We start from the raw sequence: 13,979 nt of genomic DNA, 5'->3' as shown, positions 1-13,979 counted from the left end.
GTGACAAAAGGGAATAAATAAAATAAAATAAAAATCCTAGAATAACTTAATAGCAGTGTACTGTTGACCAGGAGCCTTATTAAGGCATAAATAGCTTAATAACATATTTTGCATGATACATATATTATAAATTAGAAAGTAGAAAATGTTACTAAGAAACTCATAAGAGATAAAATATACTGATTCCAATCCTTTTTTTTATTGTTGTAGTTATTATTGTTCTTAATAGCATCGTTGTTGGATAAGTTAGAGAGAAATGGAGAGAGGAGGGGAAGGTAGGGGAAAGAAAGATAGACACCTGCAGACCTGCTTCACCACTTGTGAAGCGACTTCCCTGCAGATGGGGATCTGGGGACTTGAACTGGGATTCTTATGCTGGTCCTTGCACTTTGCCACGTGCGCTTAACCCGCTGTCCACTCTTATTAGGTATATAAAGAAATTAATGAACTAAAATTTTAAAAAGGAAATGTTTAGACTATAAGACCAAATGAGTTACAAGAAGGGAAGTAGGTAAATTGAGTAAAAAGGGACAATTTTATGTGAAGGACAGTGTCAGACTTTTAATAGGAAACTTCATGTATTCTATACAATGCTAATGTATAGTGATACACACCTGCAGCTCATGTTTGTTATAATGCAAAGCTATTTCAAAGAATACACAGGAAACCAGAGGAGGAAGGTAATTATCTTATGATGTCACTTATATGTGGTATATAATAAAGATGAACATACAAAACAATACATTTTTAGATTCTGACAATGGGGTGTTAGTTATCAGAGAAAGGGGATTCAATTATGTGGTGTTGTATAAAAATTAGATTTGGGGTGGAGACCATACTGTAATATTTATAGTTATTGAATTGAAAGTTGTACCTTATAGTTATTGAATTGAAAGTTGAAAATTGGAACCCTATAGAATGTTATAAATCAACTTTAATACAGCTTTTCTAGTGTATTTATTGCTTTTTAAAAATATTCTATTTACTTTATTTCAATGAAAGATACAAATGGAGGGGGGGGTGGGAGAGTACTGTTCAGCTCTGCTTTATGATGGTACCTGGAATTGAATCTAAGACTTGATAGCCTCAGGCATGAAAGTCCTTTGCATAACCATTATGTTCTTTCCACTCACTATTGTTATGAGAAAGAGAAACACTTGGTCATTGCTCAGTTTTGGCATATGCACTGTGGGGGAGGGGTAGAACCTTGGCACTCACAAGTGCAAGTCTTATGCTCTATCTCTAAACCATCTCTCTAGTAAGCCTGTGTAGGGGTGTGTTTGTGTGTGTGTGTGTGTGTGTGTGTATAACATTTTTACTATAAAGAAAAAGTACATAGGGGGTCAACTAGAGCTGAATGAAGGCATTGTTGAATGGCACTGAGAGTTGCTTTTTGTTAATTACCAAATAACCATTCCCAAACAGTCACATATAGTTCACATAATTAGAATCTTCTTTTCGTGTATTTTTTGAAATATTTAATTTATTTGATAGAATAGAGATAGGGAGAGATGAAGAGAGAGATACCTGCAGCATTGTTTCATTGCTCTTTAAGCTTTCTGGGGGCTTGAACTTAGATCATTGTGCATTGTAACCAGATGTGCCACCACCTGGCCACTTCTTAGTGGATTATAAAAATTAAAAATCACATTTTATACTATAGGTAATTTGTACAGTAAAAATAAATAGGAACAAAAGGCAATTTACTTATTTAACCTAAGCACTGCTCCGTTCTAGCTTGTAGGGGTAGTTTTAGGGGTTAAATCTGGAACTTCTGAATCTCAGGCGTGAGAATTTGTCCATGTAAACAGTCCTGATTGAGGCTGGGTGTTGGCGCATCTGGTTGAGCGTACATGTTACAGTGCATAACAACCTAGGTTCAAGCCTCAGGTCCCCACCTGCAGGGGGAAAGCTTCAGGAGTCATGAAGTAGTGTTACAGGTGTCTCTCTGCATCTCTCCCTCTCTAGCACCCCTTCCCTCTCTATTTCTAGCTGCCTCTGCCCAATAAATAAAGATAATAATAATCATAATAAAAAACACATGATCTTTTCTTTTTTTTTAAATATTTATTTTCCCTTTAGTTGCCCTTGTTGTTTTATTGTTGTTGTGGGTATTATTATATTTTTATTGTTGTTACTGTTGTCAGATAGGACAGAGAGAAATGGAGAGGGGAGGGGAAGACAGAGAGGGGGAGATAAAGAGAGACACCTGCAGACCTACTTCACCACTTGTGAAGCGACTCCCCTGCAGGTGGGAAGCCTGGGGCTCAAACCAGGATCCTTACACAGGTCCTTAAGCTTTGTGCCACCTGTGCTTAACCCGCTGCGCTACTGCCTGACTCCCCACATGATCCTTTCAACATCCCATCCCCAAAGAGAAAACTCAGGAGAGCATAATTTATTTATTATTTATTATGTTTTTTATTTTGGTATTCTTTAGCCAGAGTACTTCTTAGCTCTGGTTTATAAAGGTGGTGATGATGGAGCTGGGGCATCTGAGTCTGGGAATTCTGGTCCCTCAGGCATGAGAATATGTTGCACAGACTAAAGCTAGTTTATTTCTTAAACAGCCTTGAATTGAACCATCTTTTATGCCCATTAATTTTAGTGGTTAGTAATGACACATCTTGTCGGTTTTCCATAGTAAGGATCAAGTTCTGTATTCAAATGCAAGATACAATTGCTGCTGCATACCAGGGAAATAGCATAATGGTTATGCAAAAAAGGACTTTCTTGCCTGAGGCTTGAGGTCCCAGATTTGTTCCAGAGAATGTCTAAAATCAAAACTAAACATAGCTCTGAGTGAAAAAGAAAAAAAGGAGTGAGGCAGGCAGAGGATATGAGCATATTTTTCATAGATTTTATAAATATATCCTAATCTAAAAACAATCTGGTTATCTCTGAGAATTGCAATACTTTTCAGAAATAAAGTATTTTTCATTAATTTTCCTAAAAATTATATTGCTTGTTGGGACCAGGTGGTGGTGAACCTGGTTACGGGTCTGGGTTCCCTACATGCAGTGGAGAGGCTTCACAAGTGGTAAAGTTGTGCTGCTGGTCCCTCCCCCCTCCCTCCTTTGCTCTCTTTTTCTTTCCCTCTCTCTCTTTCTCTTTCTCTCTCCTCCTCCCTCTCCACCTCCTTTTTCTCTCAAATTCTCTTTCTATCCAAAATAAATAAAATATTCCAAAAGAAATTTGTGGCTGAGTGTGGTGTACATGGTTAAACACACATATCACCAGGCTCAAGGACCAGGGTTCTATTCCTCACTCCCCACCTGCAGGGGGGAATTTCAGGAGCTGTGAAACAGATCTGCAGCTGTCTATCTTCCTCTTTTCTCTCAATTTTTCTCTGTCCTATCAAATAAAAGTAGAAAGAAAAAGATGGTAAAATGGCCACTGGAGGGCTATAGATTCATCATCAAGTAGGCACAGAGCAATAACTGGTAGAAAAAAAAAAGGAAAGAAAGAAAATGTATTGTTAATATTCAAATTTAACTTTACTATGAAAGGTTCAGGAAAACCCTTTAGTAGAAACTGCTCAGCTTTGACTTCTGTTATGTTCATTTGCACAGTTTTCAGTATATGGTATGTCTAGAATTTTGACAGGTCTGAGATTTTCTCCTACTTAACAAGTTACTTTCCATTTTCTGCCATAACCTTCATGACTGGTAGTAGAAATTAGAATGCTCTCTTAAACTGATGGTACTAAGGGGATTAGTATTCCTTTTTTTTTTTCTGCATTATTTATTAAGTCCTTTTCTACACAGTTACACAGCTGATATGTCCACACAGTGAACTATATTATAGGGAGGAAGACTTTGAGTTTAGGGAACTTATGAGTTTTATACTGAGAAGTAGTGCATCTGTTTTTATTTAATAGCAAGTCACAGTCCTGATCTTGAAGGTTCTAAGCAAAGTTAGCCTTTGCTGTGGAGATGGAAACTCTATATTCTAAAATAGTTCACCATGAAAGTTTCTCAATGGGACAGTCCAGAAATAGGATAGTCACAGGTGCCTCTGCTCATGTGATGTGAAGAGATGTGTGGAATTTGTGAAGAATTGTCTTTCAGCAGGGAACACCCAGGTGTGGCAAATATTTATTAGCAGTTCACAACCTTCAGGTCTATCTGTTTGTGTGCAACACACAGCTTATATTTTATAACCATGGTGATATGTTCAGAAATTCTTGACCTTCTGATATCAAGCTTCTGTTTTGTTTGTTTTTTATTGAGGCATTGATAATACATAACATTATGTTCATCCCAGTTGTGCAATATAATGATTTGGTATTTAGCTATATGATAAATCATCTGCTCTTCTATGCCTACATAATATTCATTCCCATGCATTGCTATAGAATTTATTAATTTTTGTGATGAGAACTGTTAAGATCTATTCTCAGTGGTGTTTTTGTGGTGGGCCAGGAATGTGATAACATTTGAGGGAGTTATAAAATGGTACTCCTGAGATAATCCAGTCTTATAAAATATTATTTGACAATAATTTTAAACTTCTACCTATCAACAACTTCCAAATAGACATCAATGTATTGCTAGCTAAAGTCACCATGCTGTGTATTGCATCCCCCTGATTTATTTCTCTTAACTGCAAGTATGTATATTTTCACTTCATTAACACACTTCACTTTCTCCTGCTTCTATTTTTGAGATTGTGTCTATGTGGTCTTGACATTGACAATGGAGACTAATTCAGATGTATGTACCACCTAAAATACAAAATTGCTAGTACAGGTACTCCCAAGTTTAGTGATATGAACTCCATACTGTTAGTTTCCTTTCTTTTCTTTTCTTTTTTTTTAATTTAAGAAAGGAGACATTAACAAAATCATAGAATAAGAGGGGTACAATTCCACACAATTCCCGTAACCCGATGTCCATATCCCATCCCCTCCCCTGATAGCCTTCCCATTCTCTATCTCTCTGGGAGTATGGAACCAGGGTCTTTGTGGGTTGCAGAGGGTGGAAGGTCTGGCTTCTGTAATTGCTTCCCTGCTGAACATCAGCATTGACTGGTCGGTCCATACTCCCAATCTGTCTCTCTCTATCCCTTCTTCTTCTTCTAGCGTTTGCCCTTCTTCCATAGCCAGTCAACAGCGTCAGGTTGAGCCTGATGTAAGTTTCGAGACCTCCTTTGAATCTGGAGAGGTGGCAGTCGTTGACTATGTGGATTATAGTCTGTCTGTAGCCGCAAGGGCAGTTCGGGTTGTCTCTATCCCTAGTAGGGTGGGGCTCTGAGGAAGCAGAGCTCCAGTACACATTGATGGGATCTTCTGTCCAGGGAAGTCTGGTCAGCATCTTGCTGGCATCCAGAACCTGGTGGCTGAAAAGAGAGTTAACATATAAAGCCAAACAAATTGTTGAATAATCATTGACCTAAAGACTGGAGTAATGCAGATGAAGTGTTGGGGGGTATTTCCTGCATGTTCTTGTGTACTTTTGCTTTCAGGTATATATTTTTCCCTAGTTTATGGGCATGTGTGAACCTATGCTGTATCTCAGGGGACCTGGACTATATTTAGATTTGGGGACTTTATTGGGGAGTGGACCACCTAGAATGGAATTAGAGAATGTTATGAAAGGAAAGCACTCACCCAAGTGATGAAGCTGAAAGGTTGTCATTCCACACCTGAAGTCTCTGGTCACAGTCTGAAATGAAGTATGTTGGGGTGGTACTCATTGCGTTGATTAGGTTTCGATCCCTGGATGCAATATTATTTCATTTGAATTGAGAGCAGCATGCAGAAAAGTGGGCCCCATACTAAGGTTCCAGGACTAGGGGAAATATAGGCTCTATAGTGGAAATGTGAGGTTCCTGTTGTCTTAGGGTTCAAGAAGACAATGGATAGTCATTGTTATCACATTATTTGGTGATAGGGTTAACTTTGGAAAGTCCCTTTGTTAGGGTTTGGGGTAAAATACCCAGCATCCTGTATATAGCTGTGTTGCCAGTTGCTCCTGTTCTCCCTGGTCTAGGGAGAACAGGAGCATATCAAAGACAGCCTATGTATTAAAAAGACTTAGTCTGTGTATTAAGAAGTTCTAGACATATGATCAATTTTTCCCCTCTCATATTAATTAGTGGTTTATATGTTTATACTTTAATAGGAATGTACATAAACACCACTTCCACCACCAAAAGACTGTGTCCCATCCCTACTGCCCCCCATCCCTAGTGCCCCCCAGCCCTCCATCCCCCATACCCCCCCGCTGGGCCCAATGGCCACCCTCCCCTTCACCACAGTATTTTTACATTGGTGCCCTGCTCTCGATTTAATCAGATCCTGCTTTTAGTTTCCCTTTCTGTTCTTCTTTCTCAACTTTTGTTGATGAGTGAGGACATCCCATAATCATCTTTATCTTTCTGACTTAGCTGACTTAACATAATTCCTTCTAGCTCTTCCAAGATGGGTCAGATAAGGCAGGCTCATTGTTCTTAATAGCTGCATAGTATTCCATTATGTATATGTACCACAGCTTTCTCAGCCACTCATCTGCTGTTGGGCACCTAGGTTGCTTCCAGTTTTTAGTTATTATGAATTGTGCTGCTATGAACATAGATGTACACATATCTTTTGAGTTGGGCATTATGGAATCCCCAGGAGAGGAATTACTGGGTCATATGGAAGGTCTATGTCTAGCCTTGTGAGAGTTCTCCAGACTGCTCTCCAGAGAGGCTGGACCAATTTACATTCTCACCAGCAGTGCAGAAGGGTTCCTCTGTCCCCACAGCCTCTCTCCAACATTTGTTGCTGCTGTCCTTTTTGATGTATCCCATACTCACAGGAGTGAGGTGGTATCTCAGTGTTGTCTTTATTTGCATTTCTCTGACAATCAGCGACCTGGAGCATTTTTTTTCATATGTTTGTTAGCCTTTTGGATCTCCTTTGAAGTGAATGTCTTGTTCATATCCTCTGCCCATTTTTGGATGTGGCCATTTGATTTTTTGGTGCTAAGCTTGCTGTGTTCTTTGTATGTTTTCGTGATTGTTATTGAGCAAAAATCAAACCACCATCCTCTGCAAGGAAGCAAAGATGTTTATTCATGAATTCAAATCCGGGCTGAGTGGTGTCTGACAGTAGTCCACCAGCTCGACCCTGAACAGGGCTCAAACCACACAATTTATAGGATTTCTGAATACACTCAGGGAGGGGGAATGCATCACCTTATCAATCTTATATCCAATAATATGCTATAGAAAACGCGGAGTCCAATCATTTCAAACCTAGCAAAAAGCGGGATCCACTCAGAGCAAAGCGCGGGCTAACTTCAAACATTGCAAAACCACACAATCAATAGAGTCTAGCCAGAGTAGGGTCACCACATCCTCCCACCATCAGCTGCAACCTTCTGGTAAACAGTTTCCTTGTGCAAAGGTCCTGATAAGCCTTGCCTATATGCAGGGTCTTGGTAAACAACTAGTGGCTTACTGATTAGGTCCTGTTTTTCAAGGGGAAAGGGTAAGGAATTTTCCATCTTACATTCCCCACTAGTCTTAGCCAAGAATCAAATCTTTGATTCATCCTCTTCTTCTTCCTCTGTATAAGCTTCTGTATATCCTGTCCTAAGGAGCATTACCTTCTCAGATTGTCTCCGGATCAGAGAGATCAATGATCTTAATAGACAGGGTCCCAGGGTAAAGATTAGGAGCAGGGTGATCAAGGGCCCCTCCAAGGAGTTGATCAATGTCATCAACCAAGGGGACCAGGAGAATAAGTTTGTAAACCAGTTGCCCCCGTTGCTCAGGTCCCTCAGGCAGTCGTCCCTGTTCTCTATTCTTTTCTTAACTTCACTTAAAGTCTTCCTTACCATTCCAGAGTGGTTGGCGTAAAAGCAACAAGCCTCTCTTAGGGCCACATATAATCTCCCCTGTTTAATGAACAACAAATCAATTCCCCTACAGTTCTGCAGGACCACCTCGACCAGGGATGACAACGACCCTTCAAGGGATTCGATGGTGCCCTCTAGTGTCGCCATGTCCTGATTGATCTGCTGGTCTAATTTTACTAGAGTGGTCTCTTTGGTTAGGGCCATAATGCCTACTGCTAGCGACCCCGCTATTCCTGCCCCTACGAGTAGGGGAACCAGTACCGGGATGCGCTTCTCTCTTATTGGTCCAACATGTTCTTTCCCCTGCTGATTGAGGTGCGCCCACCCTGCCTTACCATGGGAATAGTATACATGTGTCAGAATGTGGGTCAAAACACAGAGGTCCTCCTTACTCATTCCATAAGGGGAGATACAGGGAGCCATGCCTGAGGTACAAGCCCACCAGGTTCCTTCGGGGGCTTGGAGGAGAGCGGCCCACTCCTGGGTTTTACTAACTCTAATAGTCTGGTTGCAGTTGCCCCTGTATGGGGAGGAGTCCAGTTTATACCTGGCTGTGACAATACAAGTTCCTGTTCCCTGGATATCCCCCAGTGTCATGTGAGGCTATATTCCTCACTTACACTCTGGGCCTTTAGAGTTGCCAGAGGATAGAGTCAGCTTCCTGATGTCCCCCTTCTGGCTACCTACCCCAGCAGAGGTGGCCACACCTATATAATAAGGAGGTTCAGGGTGTAGACACAACCAGCAGTCTCTAGTTATACTGGGGTCAGTCTCATTCAAGAGATGATACATTAATTCCACAGTTTTTACTAGTGGCTCCACCCTGGGATGCAAGGGTTCGGTGTCAGTTGGCTCAGTGTCAGTTGGCTTAGTGTCAGTTCCATTCTTTCTCTCTGTCCTTGAGGATGGGGATGTTGGTCGGGGGTCCTTACCGAAGATGACTGGTCTCAACGGCCCAATAGGATTTTGAGTCCATGGTAGCATCCGCAGTTGGATAGTGAATAACATTCCAGGATCCTTCTCAAAGAACAGTATCTTGATGCCCCCACGTTCTCCCTCCCATCCATGAATCAGTTTCATGCCAAGTCTTAACCTTCACTTCCACAGGGTTACAGTCCCCTATGTTGCAAGTACCTGGTTCAGTTGGGGTGCCTGGGCGGATCACCCTTGTGAACTTCAAGTGTTTATCAGTGTCCCTCACCGGAGATGCTGTCAAACATTCCCCCCATAGTACACAATAGGGTCTGTTCCAAAGGATCAGTGGAGCCCCACCCCCGGTTGCAAACATTTCCCCCATAGTCCACATAAAAAATATGGCTCTCCTCTACACTTGGTGGGACTGCCTTCTTTGGGACAGATGTAATAGGGTCTGTCCCAAAGGTGACTCTCTAGATCAGTGGAGCCACACCCTCCGTCTATAGTAGTCTGACCGTGTGATTCTGGCTGGCAGAGATTACACCGGTCCAGTTTGCATCAAACAAATCACACAAATCAAAAGAGAATATAGGCTGCCCAGCAGTTGACTGGTTGGCAATCACCTTCCCTTCCTTATTTTTTAGTTCCCACATGAACAGTGGGGACACTCGGGGATGGGTGGTGTGAGAGTTCAAGCTGGAGCAGAGCAAAAGCACAAGGGTCAACAGGAGACCAGTCGGACCGTCATTGGGTCTCTTGTGGGCATGGCACGCCATCCTCTTAGGTCCTCTGCTCCCGGAGGATCAGTGACGGACCTCTTCAGGTGAGTGTGATTAATCCAGTGGCGCTTTCAGGCGACCTTTGCGGCAGTCGGCATACTCAGAGTCACGGTGTATGGTCCTTCCCACCGGGCCTTGAGGTGCTCTGGATGCAGCTTCTTTACCAGCACAGAATCACCAGGCTCAAACAAGGGGGTGCGGCCTCAGCTCTCCTCCCTCCGGGTTCCAGGGTTTTACGTCCCGGACAGTGGCTCGTGCCTTCCCTCGCACCACCTGTAAGGCCTGTAAAGACTTAAGGAGTCTGCCATTCGATACTTCAGTCAGTTTTACAGCCTCAACCCGGGGTACCAGGGTTGGCTGCTTGTCATATATAATTTCAAATGGGATGAGTCCAGACACATAAGGGGTGTTCCTACTTTTAAGCAAAGCAAAGGTTAAAAGAGTAACCCAGTCCCCGCCAGTCTCTATTTTTAACTTGGTTAAACTTTCCTTAATAGTCCTGTTCATCCCTTCTACTTGCCCCAAACTCTGGGGGCGATAAATACAATGTAATTTCCACTTAATTTTTAAGGTTTCAGCCAATTGTTGGGTGACCTTGGCAATGAATGCTGGGCCATTATCAGACCCCAGAGAATAAAGGAACCCAAACCTGGGGATAATTTCAAAGACCAATTGTTTCACCACTACCTGGGAAGTCTCTTTCCTAGTTGGGAAGGCTTCGGCCCATCCTGAAAAGGTATCTATCATAACTAAGAGGTACTTATATCCTCCTCGAGCTCTGGGAATTTCGGTGAAGTCTAATTTCCAATGCCCTCCAGGTTCTTCTCCTCGCCACTGGGTCCCAGGCTCCTTCACCTTGATGCGTCCGAGTGACCACCTGTCTTCCCAGTGATTGGGGCAGTAGAATTCTCTCATCCGGCAGGATGATCCATCCTTCCTTGTTGGGTTTTCCCCCAAGCTTCTGGTTCAGCTTCTCTTCTTGTTCAGAGTACTCAGGCTTCTTCTCTTTGATAATTTCTTCTGGTGTAGCCACTACCAACTGGGCCTGGGTCCCCACTAGTCTTTGGGCTGCCTTCCGGGCTGTCTGGTCTGCCAACCAGTTACCCCGCGAGACTTCTGAGTCATCTTTCTGGTGTCCTTTACAATGGATGACAGCAACTTTCTCTGGCCCCCAAACAGCCGCTAGCAGGGCCAATATTTCCTGGGCATGCTTGATAGCTTTTCCTCCAGCCGTCAGCAATCCTCTCTCTTGGTACAAAGCCCCATGGACATGGGCAGTAGCAAAGGCATACCTGCTGTCAGTGTATATATTCACTTTCTTCCCTGCTCCCCACTTGAGTGCTTGAGTGAGGGCGATCAGCTCCGCCTTTTGGGCTGATGTCCCTTGTGGCAAGGATTCAGCCCACAGGACCTCCTGGCTCATGACCACCGTGGCACCAGCGTACCGTACACCATCCTCCACAAAGCTGCTTCCATCCGTGTAGAAGGTTTCCTGTGCATCCGGCAGCGGAACATCCGTCAGGTCAGCTCTCAACGAGGTCAGGGCTTCCAAGATTTCTCCACAATCATGGGTGGCATCTTCTCCTGGGTTTGGGATCAGGGTAGCTGGATTTAAAGCTACAGTCTGTTTAAAAGTAATGTGGGGTGGGTCCAACAACAGTACCTGGTAATGGGTGACCTGAGAGTTGGTCATCCATCGGTCCGGAGGGGAGTGAAGTAAGCTGGCCAGGTTGTGGGCCATGGCAATTTCTAGGATCTGCCCAAAGGTCAGCTTGGTAGTCTCTTTCGCCAGTAGGGCGGCTGCTGCCACTGTCCTCAAGCACCCTGGCCAACCTGCTGCTACTGGGTCCAATCGTTTAGACAGGTAGGCAACAGGATTCTTCCAGGGTCCCAGGGTCTGAGTAAGTACCCCCTTGGCCACACCAGCATTTTATGCTACAAACAGCTGGAACGGCTTGTTAAGATTGGGGAGACTCAGGGCGGGGGCACTCACCAGAGATTTCTTCAGTGCCAGGAAAGCCTTTTCCTCCGTCTCAGTCCATCTCAAAGGTGTATTGCCTCTGCCAGTGGCAGTGTAGAGGGGTTTTGCTAGCTCAGCAAACCCTGGTATCCATAGCCTACAGTAGCCCACTGCTCCCAGAAATTCTCGGACTTGTCTCTTTGAAGTGGGATCTTCATGATGGCCTGGATCCTTCCCTCAGACAGGGCTCGTTGCCCCCCTTGATCTGATAGCCCAGGTAGGTTACTGCCTGGGTACACAACTGAGCCTTTTTGGCAGATACCCTGTACCCCAAGTTTCCCAGTACCTCGAGCAGGTCCCTGGTTGCTGTTTCACAGTCTTTCCTAGAGGGGACAGCAACTATCAGATCATCCACGTACTACAGAAGACTGCACTTGGGGTGTTTGCCTCAGAATGTCAGCAAGTCTTTGCTAAGAGCTTCATTGAACAAGGTGGGAGAGTTCTTAAAACCTTGGGGAAGTCGGGTCCAAGTCAACTGTCCTGACTCACCTTCTTTGGGGTCTGTCCATTCAAAGGCAAAGATAGGCTGGCTCTGTGGGACTGGGGGAAGAGTGAAGAAAGAATCCTTCAAATCCAAGACACTGTACCATCTTTGATCGGGAGGCAGGAGACTGAGGAGAGTATAGGGGTTGGGGACTGTAGGATGAATAGGAGATCCCTCCCCAGTAGTGGCTCAGGACATTTGGGAATTACCAGGAAGGAATCACATAACCTCTTCAAAAAGGCAGTCGGGCTCTCATCCACGCCCTGTTTACACTCAGTCACCTTGCATAAATTAGTGGGTTTCCGGGCCGCGGCTCGGATACCCCGTAATAGAGTCTGGCAGTACCTGGTGAGGGCCTCGTATCTGGCACTCATATTGGGGTCCCATTTTGGTGGAGATTGGGGGAATACCTCCTCTATCATGCGCTGGTCAGTAGCCGGCTCCCCCCAGTGATCCCGAACCTGCTTCTACTTTTATTCTTTCCCTTTCCTCCAGGGTGAATAGGGTATTCAGCAGCTGCTGACAATCATCCCAAGTGGGTTGATGAGTATAAAAAACTGACTCGAGTAGGGTTGCCACCCCCTCTGGGTCGACAGAAAAAGGAGGGTTCTGGTTTTTCCAGTTATACAAGTCAGAGGTGCTAAAGGGGATGTAAGTCCTCAGGGGCTGTCCTCCTGCATCTGATTCCCCTACCTCCTGCAAAGGAAAAGTCCCGACCGACGCAGGCCCTGGTCCAAAAGCAGTCCCTGCTCTAGTATGAGGTGGGCACAGGACTCCTGATAGGGACACAGAGGTGGAATCAGGCACCTGGAGGGTCCCCTCAGGGGCAGTGGCTCTTGGGGCGTCGGCATAAGGAGGAAGGGTCTTGTTCCTCCACTTCCTTACTTGTGGAGGGGATTTGGGGGCTTCAGGGAGGACAGGAGCGGTAGGTCTCCTGTGATGCCTGTCTCTCCACTTGCTCTCGACCACAAACACTCCTGATCTGCTCTTAGCCTTCTCTTTCCCTCTGGGACCACCTTTGCACTCTCGCAAGTACTTTGGCTGGTCCTGAACAATGCTCATCCAGGCCTCCATGTATGGCATCTGGTCTGGGTGCCCGGGGTTCCCAAAGATCACATCATGCACTGCCGCACACTTTCCCAGGTTGAGACTCCCTGCCTCAGGCCAGCTGAACCTCAAAGGTTCCTCAGTGTGAATACGTCCAACTGTGCTCCGAACCCAGCTGCTCTTTTCGAGAAATCTGAAAAATTCTTAGTTAAACATTCAAGGGGGGTGGGCTTACAGTCCTTAGACTGGCTCTGTCCCATTTTCTCATCAAAATGGAACAGAAGGGAGACGAACATTGCAACAAGGACTACAACAATCAGACTAAGGGTTCCTTTCACTCTTCCTCTTACATGCCGGCCAGCACACCATACACTCTCACACATCTCTCACTCTCACACACTTTTCCAAATAACCCAAAGGGTGTTCACTTGGGATCTTCTCCCTTATCTGGGCCATATGGAGTTCCTACAAGTGTTGACTCCAGCTTCACCTGCACAGGTTTCCCCGCACAGGTTTTTTAGGGCCTGCTTGCGCAGGGACACACACAGAAAAGTGTTGTTAAAATTAGTTAACAATCAATATATTTTAACTAAGTTGGCCTAAACAAAAGGTTAAATAGACTTGTTGATATGTAAAACTCTCCATTACCTTCTCTATTAGAAATGGTAGATTGCACAATGGCTATGCTAATTATTCTCATGCCTGAGGTTTCCTTTCCTGACTCCATCTTGAATGGGTGTAACAAAAGGTTAAAAAGACGTTGTTGATATGTAAAAGTCTCAAATTCCTTCTCTCTTAGAAATATGCTAATAACAAGTTTTGTTTCATAGTAAGTAAATTGCAGCCAGCTGCCTTTGGGACTCTAGGCCATTCCCCGCCCCCCAGAG

General features: G+C 44.3%; 1 protein-coding gene across 1 annotated transcript in view; it reads left to right on the top strand.

The window, feature by feature from the left end:
• GPC5 (glypican 5) overlaps positions 1–13,979 on the top strand; it is a 1,586,725-nt gene that overhangs the window by 1,306,789 nt on the left and 265,957 nt on the right. The gene's annotated exons all lie outside the window — the stretch shown is intronic.

The sequence above is a fragment of the Erinaceus europaeus genome, chromosome 5, assembly GCF_950295315.1.
Source record: "Erinaceus europaeus chromosome 5, mEriEur2.1, whole genome shotgun sequence".
NCBI lineage: Eukaryota > Metazoa > Chordata > Mammalia > Eulipotyphla > Erinaceidae > Erinaceus > Erinaceus europaeus.
This window is presented reverse-complemented; position numbering and strand designations above follow the sequence as displayed.